This window comes from Cupressus sempervirens, chromosome 9, assembly GCF_028749045.1.
Source record: "Cupressus sempervirens isolate cs-2001-9-10 chromosome 9, ASM2874904v1, whole genome shotgun sequence".
Taxonomy (NCBI): Eukaryota; Viridiplantae; Streptophyta; class Pinopsida; order Cupressales; family Cupressaceae; genus Cupressus; species Cupressus sempervirens.
The window spans coordinates 760,350,070-760,362,754 of NC_143126.1; positions in this window are offsets into that span (position 1 = coordinate 760,350,070).

Genomic DNA, 12,685 nt, shown 5'->3' on the forward strand with positions numbered 1-12,685 from the left:
CTGATATGGATAAGTGTTGTCACTAATGGAAATACTAACTTAATGCCAATAGAGTTTTTTTGTGCAAAATGAAAATGTGAAGATAAGTGCTGTAATGTGATCATTGATGGTGGAAGTACTAAAAATATGGTATTAGAAAAGATGATCACAAAGGTGATCTAAAGAGGCAAAAACACCCACGCCCATACCATATTTCCTGAGTGCAAGATGACCATAAGGTCATAGTTAATGAGTAATGCCTAGTGAAGTTCAAGATTATGTTTAGACTCAAAATTGAAGCCCTAATTTTGAGTACCATTCAAAAAATCAAGCCCTATAAGCACTTTTTAATGCATGTGTACCTGACTTTCCTTTTGAGGCCTAAGAGGTGTTTAATGTTTCTAAAACTTTTCATTCAATATATCCACTCATTCCATGAAGATAAATTTCCATTCCGAGTCATTCTATGAAGTTCCGTTTTGAGCAATGTCCAAATTTGCATTTTTTCTTGTGTCAAATAGCGACAAGAGGCCTAGTTCACATCTAAATATCTCACATCCTATTATGTTTCATGACTCACCACTTTGGGAGTGTTTAAAATCCATATTAGAGAACTTATGTTTCATATTTTGAGTTTTTTCAATATGTTTTGACTAGGTTTTGAATCCCTCAAAGTCGGTCATTTATTATTGTCATGTTGATGCAAATTGTTCATAATTCTGGGAGGCCCTGTTTGACTTGTTATAATTTTGACCCAGTTGACTAAAATTAGAAAATTCCTTTTGTGTTGCATTTTGGAGGTTAGAGATTGCTACATTTCAATTTTTGAGCTTATGATGAATCCATTTGATAAATTTTCAAAGACAATTCCAAATGCAATTTATGATGTTTTATTAGTGTCAATAATTACAGATTGGTCAGGTACCCCTGTTTGTGATCTCATATCTCTAAATATATGATAGGTGAGATCAAATGGATTGCACTATTGTGTTCTAATCTAAAAATACTTTAAGTGTGCCAATTTTAGAATCTTGACAATTTCGTCTACACAATTTTCCAGATCCATTCCATTTGCATAAACCGCTTTTTTGCTAGTGTTTCCAGTCTGTAAATTCTAAGTAGCCCACTTTTACCATTCATCATTAGCTCAAATCCTAGATTTATACTCTCCTCATGACAATGAACCAATGTCCCAATTTTCATTTTCCCAAGTGTTAGTTTGCCCCATTTTCAAAAGCAAATTCAAACGTGTTTTATGGTTGTCCGACATGTTTTTCTTGTAGGTAATTCTAAGAAGGAAACTTTGATAGTCAATATCTTTTGACTGAGAATTTATCACGAGATGAGATTTGACAGGGTAAAAGTATGTAGAACAGAGAATCAATATGTTTGATTTTAGAGCCCAGTCAGGTGCTTGGGTCAGTTTTTAAAGGTAGTCAAAGGACCTCCCAACACAAAATTGACAATTTGTGAAAAGTGTTAAAAATAAGCTTCAAAAGATGAATTAGTGATACAAATCAATTTTAGTCAATACCAGGTGTTTATTAGACTAATTTGAGATGTCAGTTGCCCAAAAATGATTTTTTTTTAGCCAGACCCACTTTGGGGTCCAACCGACTTTAGCAAGCTGATAAGGTATTTGGGATTGGAGTTGTTTTAAAGTTATTATAATAAATATACTTTTAAATGTTTGATATAGGACCATTGTTATTCAATGCCAAATGATGTTCTTCATACACAGAAAGAAATAAAGGAGGGAATCAAGCATCAATGCCCGTACTCATTTTAAAGTTCCATCATCAAATGACCATATTTTGAAACAGATGTTTAAAATTTCTCCTATAAATATGGTTTCATAAGTTTTTATGGCAAGGATATGAAATTTGAATGTCTATGCTGTCACCATCATGTTTTATTTCAAGGGGGATGCTTCATAGGGAGATTGATTAAGAGGAATTTTGAAGTTTTTTCTTTTGTTAGATATCACATTAACTATGAATACTCCATTAGAATATCCATGATTGCTTATCCACAGCTTCTCCAAAAGTCAAAAAATTGTTATCAGATTTGAAAACTATATTAATACATTCAGATAATCTCTACTTGTCCTCCTATTTGTTTCTCCAATGTGGAAGAACACTTGGAAAATGGTTAATGGATTGACATTGTAACAACAGACATATGGATAAATTTTTGGTCAAAAAATTGTATGCAACCATAGATGGATCAAGTTTGACAACATTGGGAGTTTATCAACGTGATTGAGTCCATGCACTCAAAAGAAGAATCTTAGCACCAAAATCAATGATCTTCCAGTAATGATTGTGGTTTAAATTTTCAAATAAGTGTTTTTGCATTGAAGTTTTCTCGAGAATGCAAAGGGGCCACACCACCTGCTCACACTATGACTCTACCAGTCATATGCTTGATTATGCAACTACCGATGCCTATTTTACAAGGAAGCTGCTATATAAGTTGCTACTCAAACACTTGGAGAGTTCTAAAGTATAGGCAAAAGAGGAGATGGAACAAGAAAGAGATGCCAAGGGTAGAAGAAGCCTCCATCATATTTCAAGCATGAGCCAATGGTGTCTTTACCCATGTCCAAAATGGGGTATACATTTTTTGACTTAAGAAATATTATACCACTGAAGAGGCACAACCAAATGAAGATCCAAGCTTGATGAAGTGTAATAGGAGAATGCTGGGATGATTTTTGGGGACGCTGTAGAAATTTTAGGAGGAGGACAAGAAATTGTCATCATCAGAAGCATTCATGCAGTGATCAAATTCTTTAAGAAGAATAGAGAAAAGGGCATGTGAGGAAAGTACAAGTAAAATCATGTGGAGACTACCATTTGAAAAAAGGGGTGTTTTTCTTCCAAAAAAAGGCTCGTACTCTGCTATTTTATAAGCATACAACAAAGAAAAGCTTGCAAATATTTGGTAAAGGAGGCATCATCAAATATTTTGAATGGAAATCACTGGGAGATGAGCCAGAGTGTTGGAAACAAGAATGAATTTTTAGTAAGAATATAATATCCCACATTAGGTAGGAGCCAGTTTTCAAAATGTTTATAAGCCAAAACAATCATATGCTTAGTGTATTTAAGACAAAGCACTTTTCAAAGCCACAAGTTGCTCCTATGGACCCCAGCCATCCATAACACATTTTGATAGAAAATGTTAACATGGAATGATGATTGTACCTAAGAACCAATCAAAATATGACAAGTGGCAACATGTGGCGATATAATGACACATGGTAGTCCAAAATTGGAGGCACAGGATGACGATGCATGACAAATTAGATAGTTTTTGCCATGTCACCAAGGAAAGATGCAAGGAGGATAACCATACGACATGGCAACCAATGATGTCAGTAGTGATGAGGCACTCGTGGACCAACTAGAGGATGATACACGGTAGTGATTTGGTGCCAGCTGGTTTGAGTTGGATGAGTCAAACATTGACACATGGTAGAGGCTTCAAAAATGGCATGCTTCCCAAGATGCTAATGATGATCAAAATGACATGTGTCACATAGTCATTATGTTGTGATGACATGGCACGATGCTGACTCATCATGTGACATGGTGACTAGTGACATGGCAGTGATGTGGCATGATGATGTGGCTGCCACATGGTGGAACAATAGAAAAATAAGATAGTGACATGTGGAGGGTGTCAGGTGAAAAAACAAAATCTAGCCAATCAGAACATGACATGTGGCAAGGTTGGTCAACCAAATTTGACCCAGATGGAGAAAAGGAGGGAAAAATCAAGCAAGCATGAAAAATTATTTTTTAATATTTCCTCTCAAAAATATGTGTAGGTTAATTTAAAATAAATTTTGTTATATCCTATAGTTAAAACTTTAGGAAAAATCAAATATTTGCAAACAAATGCAGTTTCAAACCTAATCCAAGAGCTAGATTTTCAAATTAAGATTCTGAGAGTTTTCGGTAAGCTAATATAGCGATATTATATATCACCAGAATTAGGAGAGAATGAACTTTTTATTTCTAGAGTTTGATTTCACACAGGAAGTCACTAGTTCAAGTTATGTGAGGATTTTTCCCAAGTACCCAATTTTTAGTTTCATTTAGTTGGGGCAATCCAAATTTGATTACTAGTGAAATGGTGAACTGAGTGCATGTAAAAGGTAGTAAAAATGCAGTTGGGGTCGAGTTTGTTCACCTTCAAGTAAGTTGAATTAAGGTTTTATTAGCATTTAATGATGATTTTTATATATTTTAGTAACAGATGGTTTCTCATCATCGAGGAAGAGATATTTTAGGTTTGTTATGAAATAATGATAAAAACCAAATCAGATTTCATGGGTAGAAAGATAAGACATGCTTTACAACAACAAAGAATGGAGATTCAAGAGGACACATGTCATTTCTAGGTTAGATCTAGGATTCTATTCTTCTTCTATATCTTTCTCTTTCTCATCCATTGTAAAGGTTGGTTCCAGTTTTGGAGAAAATTTCTCATTGTTGTGATACCTGGTTGCAAATTTTTAGTGTGATACCACATTGTTGGTTCTAGTTTTTGGAGAAAATTTCTCAATGCTGTGATACCATGTGTGTTTCAATCTTGAGTTTTCTCAGATTTGTGAAATCAATGGTTCTAATTTTGATGTGTTTCCATCACCATGACACCACATTCTACATCATTTTTCTCCTGTATGAGTAGCAACAAAAAAGACAATATAACTAGTTCTCATATGTTTAGTGGTTTTATGAATTGTTTACATGCATCTGAATGTATAGTTTCAAAGAAATGAATACAAATGAGTAGGAATCTCTTAGTTTCATTCTAATTCTCATCTCCTATCTTAGTAATCTACAATCTAATGTGGTTTAGGGACAAATAACTGAGACCCATTTGCATCCCCATAATGTTGTATGTCAAATATATTTTTCTATTGGAACAAAGGGCCAAGTAAATGCTTGATGTGTTTGATAGGGTTGCTGGTTATTTGAGAAGGATACTTCATCAGAATGCGATCTTTATGAACATTGATATCTGATTCACAAAGTGATAAGATAGATCTAATATCTTAATGTATGGAATATGTCATTGGTATCATAGATGTATGTGATTAATTTGTGGAATTTCCCAATAGATAAGGCACTAATTAGCTATAGGATCAACTTGTTCTTACTACTGCATATTTGGGGTTTTGCTGAAAATCAACATCATTAATCAAATATTTTTTCCTTTACTATTGAAGAACTAAAAAGGATGCCCTCACTTAGCTTAGAAATTTCTTTGGTCATGTTATTAGCTATTCCATGTCCGAGATCTTTGCATAAGTGTTAGAAGACTAATGGTTTTATCTATTTTTTAAAGATTCAGTGTATGCTTTTAACAACTGGTATCATATGAAGAATCTACAGGTCCACTCACCTAGGTTTTGTAGAGACTGAAGTAGAACAAGGGTCTAGCCTTGTAGTTGGCCTAATGCCTAAAAGGGTATGTTGAAGATGGGAAGTAGCTGTCCCTAGATGTATCTTGTTCTCATCGGGGTGATTTGGAACCATGTTGTTTCAAAACACCAACATATTTTAAGCTAGTAGGATGAGGTTCTTTGTGATATCATACCTATGGACATATTTTTGTTAGCATAAATGCTGATGATACTACATTGGGGGAGTATCCTAAGCATTGTGGAGTATTGATATGTTGCATTCATGACTATATTTTTCATTGATGTCAACATAGTAGTAATTTTGTTAAGACTAGAAGAGTAGTAGTAAGTAATCTTATGATGTATAGAAGTTGAGGATGTTTTAGATGATGCACAGTGGAGGAAATTTTTATGAGTTTATCCTAATGATGTGGTTAAGAGGTCTAAGTCTGAGTTGATGGTATATGGAAGTTATATTTGATTTACTAGTAGTGCAGAAACAAAGCATTGGAAAATAGATTTATGATGACATATCATTATGTTTCATCTAAGATGTAATGAAGAGATGAATAATTAAAAAATGATAGAGAACACTTTTGTGATGATGCCAATGTGTGCACAAAACATGGTTTCAAATGTGTGAAGTTTTGTATAAACTATGAGCTGATAGTGCTATTACAATTGTGAAATAACTAATTATCTTATTTTTAATTAATTAGGAGAGCCTCAAGGCCTGCTCAAGGTATTATTATGAAGATATGGTATAAAGGAGAGTTATTTTCCTTATTTTAATGTATCTTGAGAAAGATGATCAAGTGGAATGCAAAGTATTAGTGCGCAGTGCAAGGAGTAGAATGCTCACTGAATGTGTATGGATCATTGGATGCGTAGCATGAGATCTAGTTACAAAATTTGAACGAGAAGAAGTCTAGCTGATAGGAAAGAGACAAAGAAAGGAAGTATATTTTAGTTCTATTATTTTGAAAGGAGTAATACAGAGATCATTTGGACAGTGGGTTCTTTGATCTTAACCTTGAAGCTATTTGGGTAGTGGGTTAAGCTATCTTCCACAACTCCTAACAGTGTTGGAATATCCTAACATGGATTCAAAGTCTTTTAATAGGGACTCATATGTACTGAATGCTATAACAGACTCCTAATAGGGTCTATCCTCTAACAAATAATATTTATATTAGTACATCATCTTGAGCGTACCATCTCCACTGAGGTTTCCCCTCTAATAAAGGGTTTCCTTAGTTAACATATCTAGTGTTAATTGTGTATGAGTATCTTGTTTTGGTTTTAGTTAACATTACTCACATGGTTAAGATTGTTTAAAGTTAATGAATGCTATGATAGTTATATAACTGATCCACCCCCCTCTCAGTTATATTAGTGGACTATATATTCTAACAATGTCATATGTTGCTAGGTAGCCATGGTAGTTTGAGAGACATGTTGTACATGAAGGGCATGCAAATACATATACTTTGACAAAGGATGGAGTGAAACATAAGTTAAAGCCATTGAAGGAGAAGGAAGAAAAGGTATCTAGTACTACTAGAATATGTTTCATTGATGAAAAGGAGTTTCTCAAGGATATGAGGTATGAGCATGCATATTTTTCTGTAATTCTAAAAGATGGCATGAAAGAAGTAGAGGAGGTACTTTTAGAAGTTGAATATTTTTTGGAATAATTTCCTAATATTGTGTCAGATAATGTACCTAATGGACTACCCTTGGTGTGGAAGATTAGTCATCAAATTCACTTGATTCCAAGAGATAGTTTACCAAATAAGGCAACACGTAGAATGATACCAACAAAAAGTGAGGAGTTGAACACAAAAGTGCATGAGTTGCTACATAAGGGGTTGATTCGAGAGAGTATGAGTCCATGTGTTTTACCACCATTAGTAGCACCTAAGAAGAATGGAGAATGGAGGATGTATACAAACTCTCAAGCTATCAATAAGATTAGAATCAAGTATAGTTTTCCATTGTCATGGATGGATGATATTATGGACTATTTGAGTGGAGTTGTGTATTTCAAAAAGATAGATCTAAATAGTGGGTACCATTAGATTCACATCAGAGAAGGATATGGGTGGAAGACTACTTTCAAGACAAGGGAAGGATTGTAAGAGTGGTTAGTCATGCCTTTTGGGATAACCAATGCATTAAGCACTTTCATGAGGCTCATGAATGAGGTATCAAAGGATTTTTTGGACAAGTTTGTCATGGTTTACCTAGATGATATTTTGATTTTTAGTAAGAAATTGTAGAAAATTTATGCACATTCGTAAGGTGTTTGATAAGTTGAGGGATCAAAAGATGTTGATAAATTTGAAGAAGTTTAGTTTTATGAAGAAAGAGTTGGTGTACTTAGAATTTGTGGTATCAAAAGAAGGTCTTAAAATTGACCTTGAGAAAGTGAAGGCCATCCTTGAATTACATACTCCAAGGAGTGCAATAGAAATAAGATATTTTCATGGATTGACTAGTTTTTATAGGAAGTTCATTAGAGGTTTTAGATTTGTGGAGCTTTGACTGAAATAGTGAGAGGAGATAGGAAAGAATGTAAGTGGACTGTGAGTGTAGATAAGAGTTTTAATATGTTGAAATAGAAAGTTATAGATCAATCTATTTTAGTACTTATAGATTTTATTAAGGTGTTTCAAGTAGATTATGATGCTAGTGGTACCACAGTAGGAGCTACTTTGAACCAAGAAGGTAGACCCGTTGCTTATTTTAGTGAGAAATTGAATGATGCCAAAATAATGTATTATGCTTATGATTATGAATTTTATACTATAGTTTAGGCATTGAAGAAGTGGAGACACTATCTTATTCTTAAGGAGTTTGTTTTGTATACTGATCATCAAGCTTTAAAATATTTCAATAGTCAATGAAAATTGAACAAAAGGCATTTGAAATGGGTTGAGTTTTTTTTAGAGCGATGTATTTATTTTGAAACATAAGAGTGGGAATTCTAATAGAGTTGTAGATTCTCTTAGTAGAAGACAAGTTTTTCTAACATAAATGCAAATTGAGATGGTTGGGTTGAAGGAACTCAAGAATTTGTATTTGGATGATCCTAATTTTGGTGAGGCTTGGAAATCTTGTAGAGATCTTATTACACCTAATAGAACAAAGTGTTTGTATTTCATAAGCCAAGATGGTATGTTGTTCAAGAAAAGTCAGTTATCCATTCCCAAAAGTTCTATGAGAGAGAATATGACCAATGAGAAGCATATTGGAGGATTAACTGGACACTTTGGTAGAGATAAGACCATTGCTTTGGTTGCTAAGAATTATTATTGGCCATAATTACAACAAGATGTGAAGAAGTTTGTGTAGTGTTGTAGAGTATGTCAGATGGTGAAAGGAGTGAAGAAAAATATGGGCATATATCTGTAAGAATATATAGTCCACCAATATAACAATGGGGGGGAGGGGGTAGGAGGAATCAATTATCCAACTAATATCACAATTATCAACCTTATTAAACTTTAACCACATGAGCAATATAATCATAAATTGTTAGAAATAATAGTCCACCAAGATAACTAAGAGGGGAGGGTTGGGGGGGGGGTGGTGAATTAGTAATCCAATAAATATCAACATTAAATAATATTAACCATTCAATCAAAGTAAATAGAAACTGTACTAAAATGCACATACACAATTACACCATATTTGTTAACTAGGGAAAGCCTTGATTAGAGGGAAAACCCTGGTGGGAACGATGCCCACAAGATGATGTAGTAATATAAATATTTCTTATTGGAGGATGGACCGTGTTAGGAGTCTATTACAAAATTTAGTACATATGAGTTCCTGTTAGGAGACTTTGAATCCCAGTTAGGAGATTCCAACCCTGTTAGGAGTTGTAGAGGGAAAAAGGATCCATTGTCCAAATAGCTTCTGGGGCAAGACCATTGAACTCACTATCCAACTGATCTCTCAACTATTCCTTGCATAATAATTATTTTTACTATACTTTAAAATCCTTTCCTCTATCCTATCAATTAGATCAATCATTGTCAAACCTTGTAGACTAGGTCATGAACCTCAAATCCAAATATCAAACTTTGGATCTCATAATAAAACCTCAGCAATGAAGTTTCCTTCACCTTCACTCTTCTCTGCTTATCTTCACATTTCACTTCTTCATGCTTCTTGAAATCATTCATCAATCTCATACATGATAAGGGAAAATTTCCTTCCTTTATACCAATTCCATAAACCAATACCTCGAGTCGGCTATTACACCTTCTCAATTAATTATTATAGGACCTCATTAAGAACATGCTACACTTAGTGATAACATTAATTTTTTGCATTGTAATTTGAATAAAATTTTGTACATTCAATATTATGACAATAAAGCTTAGCTACATCATCTCTAGAATTTATTATTCACATCTTTAACTTGGACTTCTTAGAATGACAACTTTGCTAAGAGATATAACAAGTTTACCAGAACATGCTTCTATAAACTCTATTTTAGAACAATCTTCACCAAAACTTGCATAAGTTCTTCCAAAATCAATAACTTATGCGTCTAAGGTTACATGCATATACTAGACACTTAGTATTACCTCCCTTTAACCTTGCTTAGTGGAAATGCTCAACTATCTATCCGTACCAACTTGTTCTTTACCACTGTTCTTCTGTTGGATACCATAGAAAACTGCTACGTTGACATCAATGGCAAACACAATCATGAATGTAACATATCATCATGATAATGATCTAACCATGTTTCTACAATACTCCCCCATAGAAGTATCATCAACATTCATGCTTCCAACAATATCCCCCTTTGGCATTGATGGCATCATAGACGAAAAACATCTAGTTCCAAAAATACCAACTTAAAAGACTATTAACCTTTCTTTTCAAATCCTCTTCATCAATCATACTCCCCTATTGATATACCTCAATGTGCCCTATATCAACCTATTTTTCATGTTGTAATTTATCCCCCATTAACATCAATATCAAAGGTTTCAAGAACCATAAATCTCTACAACAACTGTATCTGACTTGCTTAAGTGTCTAAAGACATTGTTCAAAACAACATCTATCAAGAGTCTTAGATGACTTTGTCCATCATAGATACTCCCCCATATAGGAAGCATCAATATTCAATCTAGAAAAATAATAGTGCTCTGCTACACTAGACTGATGCACTCTTGCATCACTACTCTAATGTAAGAAGGGGCATAACCCCTAGCATACCTCACAAATACTCAAAAGTCTCTCTAGGAAGAGGCTTGGTGAAAATATTTGCAATCTACTCTTTGTTGCTTACATACTCCAATCTAATTTTCTTTTTTGCAACTTTCTCTCTCAACATGTGATATTTGATAGAAATGTGCTTAGTCTTAGAATGAAACATTGGATTCTTAGACATATTTACTATGCTTGTGTTACCACAATGTATGTCAATAGGTTCATTGAAATCTATCCTTATATCCTTCAACATCTACTTCATCCAAACAATTTGATAACAATTGTTTGCTACTACAATACATTCTACTTTTGTTGTACTTTGTGGGGTACAATCCTGCTTCTTGCTTAACCAAGAAACCAATCTTCCTCTAAGAAAGAAAGCTCCATCACTGGTGCTCTTTCTATCATCCATACTATCTACCCAATCAACATCAATATAAGCTTATAAAGTGAAATCATTAGATCTATCATACCATAATCTAAATTCTAGTGTTCCTTTAAGATATCTAAATATCCTTTTGACTGCTGCATAATGTGTTTCTCTGGGATAAACTTGAAAGCTTGCAACAATTCCAACTACATTTTCTATATCCAACCTTGTGTGAGTCAGATATTGCAACCCTCCAATCATAGATATGTACTTCTACTCAACAATAGGTGTCTCATCCTTTGTAGATAACTTGTGTCTAGTTACCATAGGTGTTCCAACAACTTTACACATTTCTAAACCAAAACCATCAATCCATCATCAATTTCTTTCTAGTATAGATTACTGTCTACCATACCTTTCCTAAATCCAAGCTTTGTTAAATGCTTGTCCAACCTTGCATATCAAGTTCTGGGCACTTGGTTTAAGCCATACAATGCTTTCTTCAATTTGCATACTATGTCCTTGTCATCTATCAAAGGAAAACCTTCAAGCTATTCTATGTATACCTCTTCTTTATCTTCTCCATTCAAAATTTCTAACTTGACATCCATTTGATACACTTTGAATTTCTTATGTGCTTCATATGCTAAGAATAAACTTTCTACTTCTATTCTTTCCACAAGAGCATAGGTTTCATCATAGTCTATTCCTTCTTGTTGTGAGTAACCTATACATAACTATCTTACTTTGTTCCTTACAACTTCACCTTGTTCATTCATCTTGTTCTTAAATACCTATTTTGTTCCTATCACATTTTTGTCTGCTAGTCTAGGTACCAATTCCCATGTCTCATTCTTCACTATTTGATCCAATTCTTCTTTCATAGCTTGATTCCAATAGTCATCTTTACATGCTTCATCTGCATTCTTTAGTTCAACTTGAGATATTAGACATAGTTCTTTATTGATTCTTCTTCTTGTCATCAAACCTTTATCTCTACTTTCAATGATCTTCTCTAGTGGATGATTCTTTGTCATATTCTTACCAGAATTAGGAGTTGTTATCTCAACTCTTAGCTTTGTTGAAGATTCCAAGATTTTTCCATGCCTTTTCTCTCCTTTGTTCTAAAAATCATTGTTCATCTCAAAGAATACTTCATCATTCCTTGGTTTAGTAACAACATTCTCATCATCATAATTTTAGTCAACTATTCTTTCTTGTATCCTGAATTTCTCATCAACTCTTATATTTGCACTTTCAACAATAGTCACCAATGATCTCTCTTCTATTACTTGCTCATCATAAAAATTATTATAGTCATTGAAGAATCTTTCCATACTAGCTTTAAATTCTTCAACTTTATCATAAAGTGAAGTCTTTCTAGTTTTACTTATTCTCTTAGGACACGTAGTCGAAAAATGACCAAACTCTTTACATGTCTAACAAACAAAAAGTTTCATACCTTCTGGCTCTCTTTTCATAAGTAGATCAATACCTTCTTTTATCTTTATTTCTTCTTCAGATATAGCTTTATCTTTTCTTATGCTTCTATTATCTTGTATACAACATAAGGATTTATGGATCTAGAAAACCAATGCTCTATTCTTTACACAAATCTAATAACTCACCAAGAATTTCCATCATCTGGGTATCAAAATTTCCTCTATCAGACTTAGGAC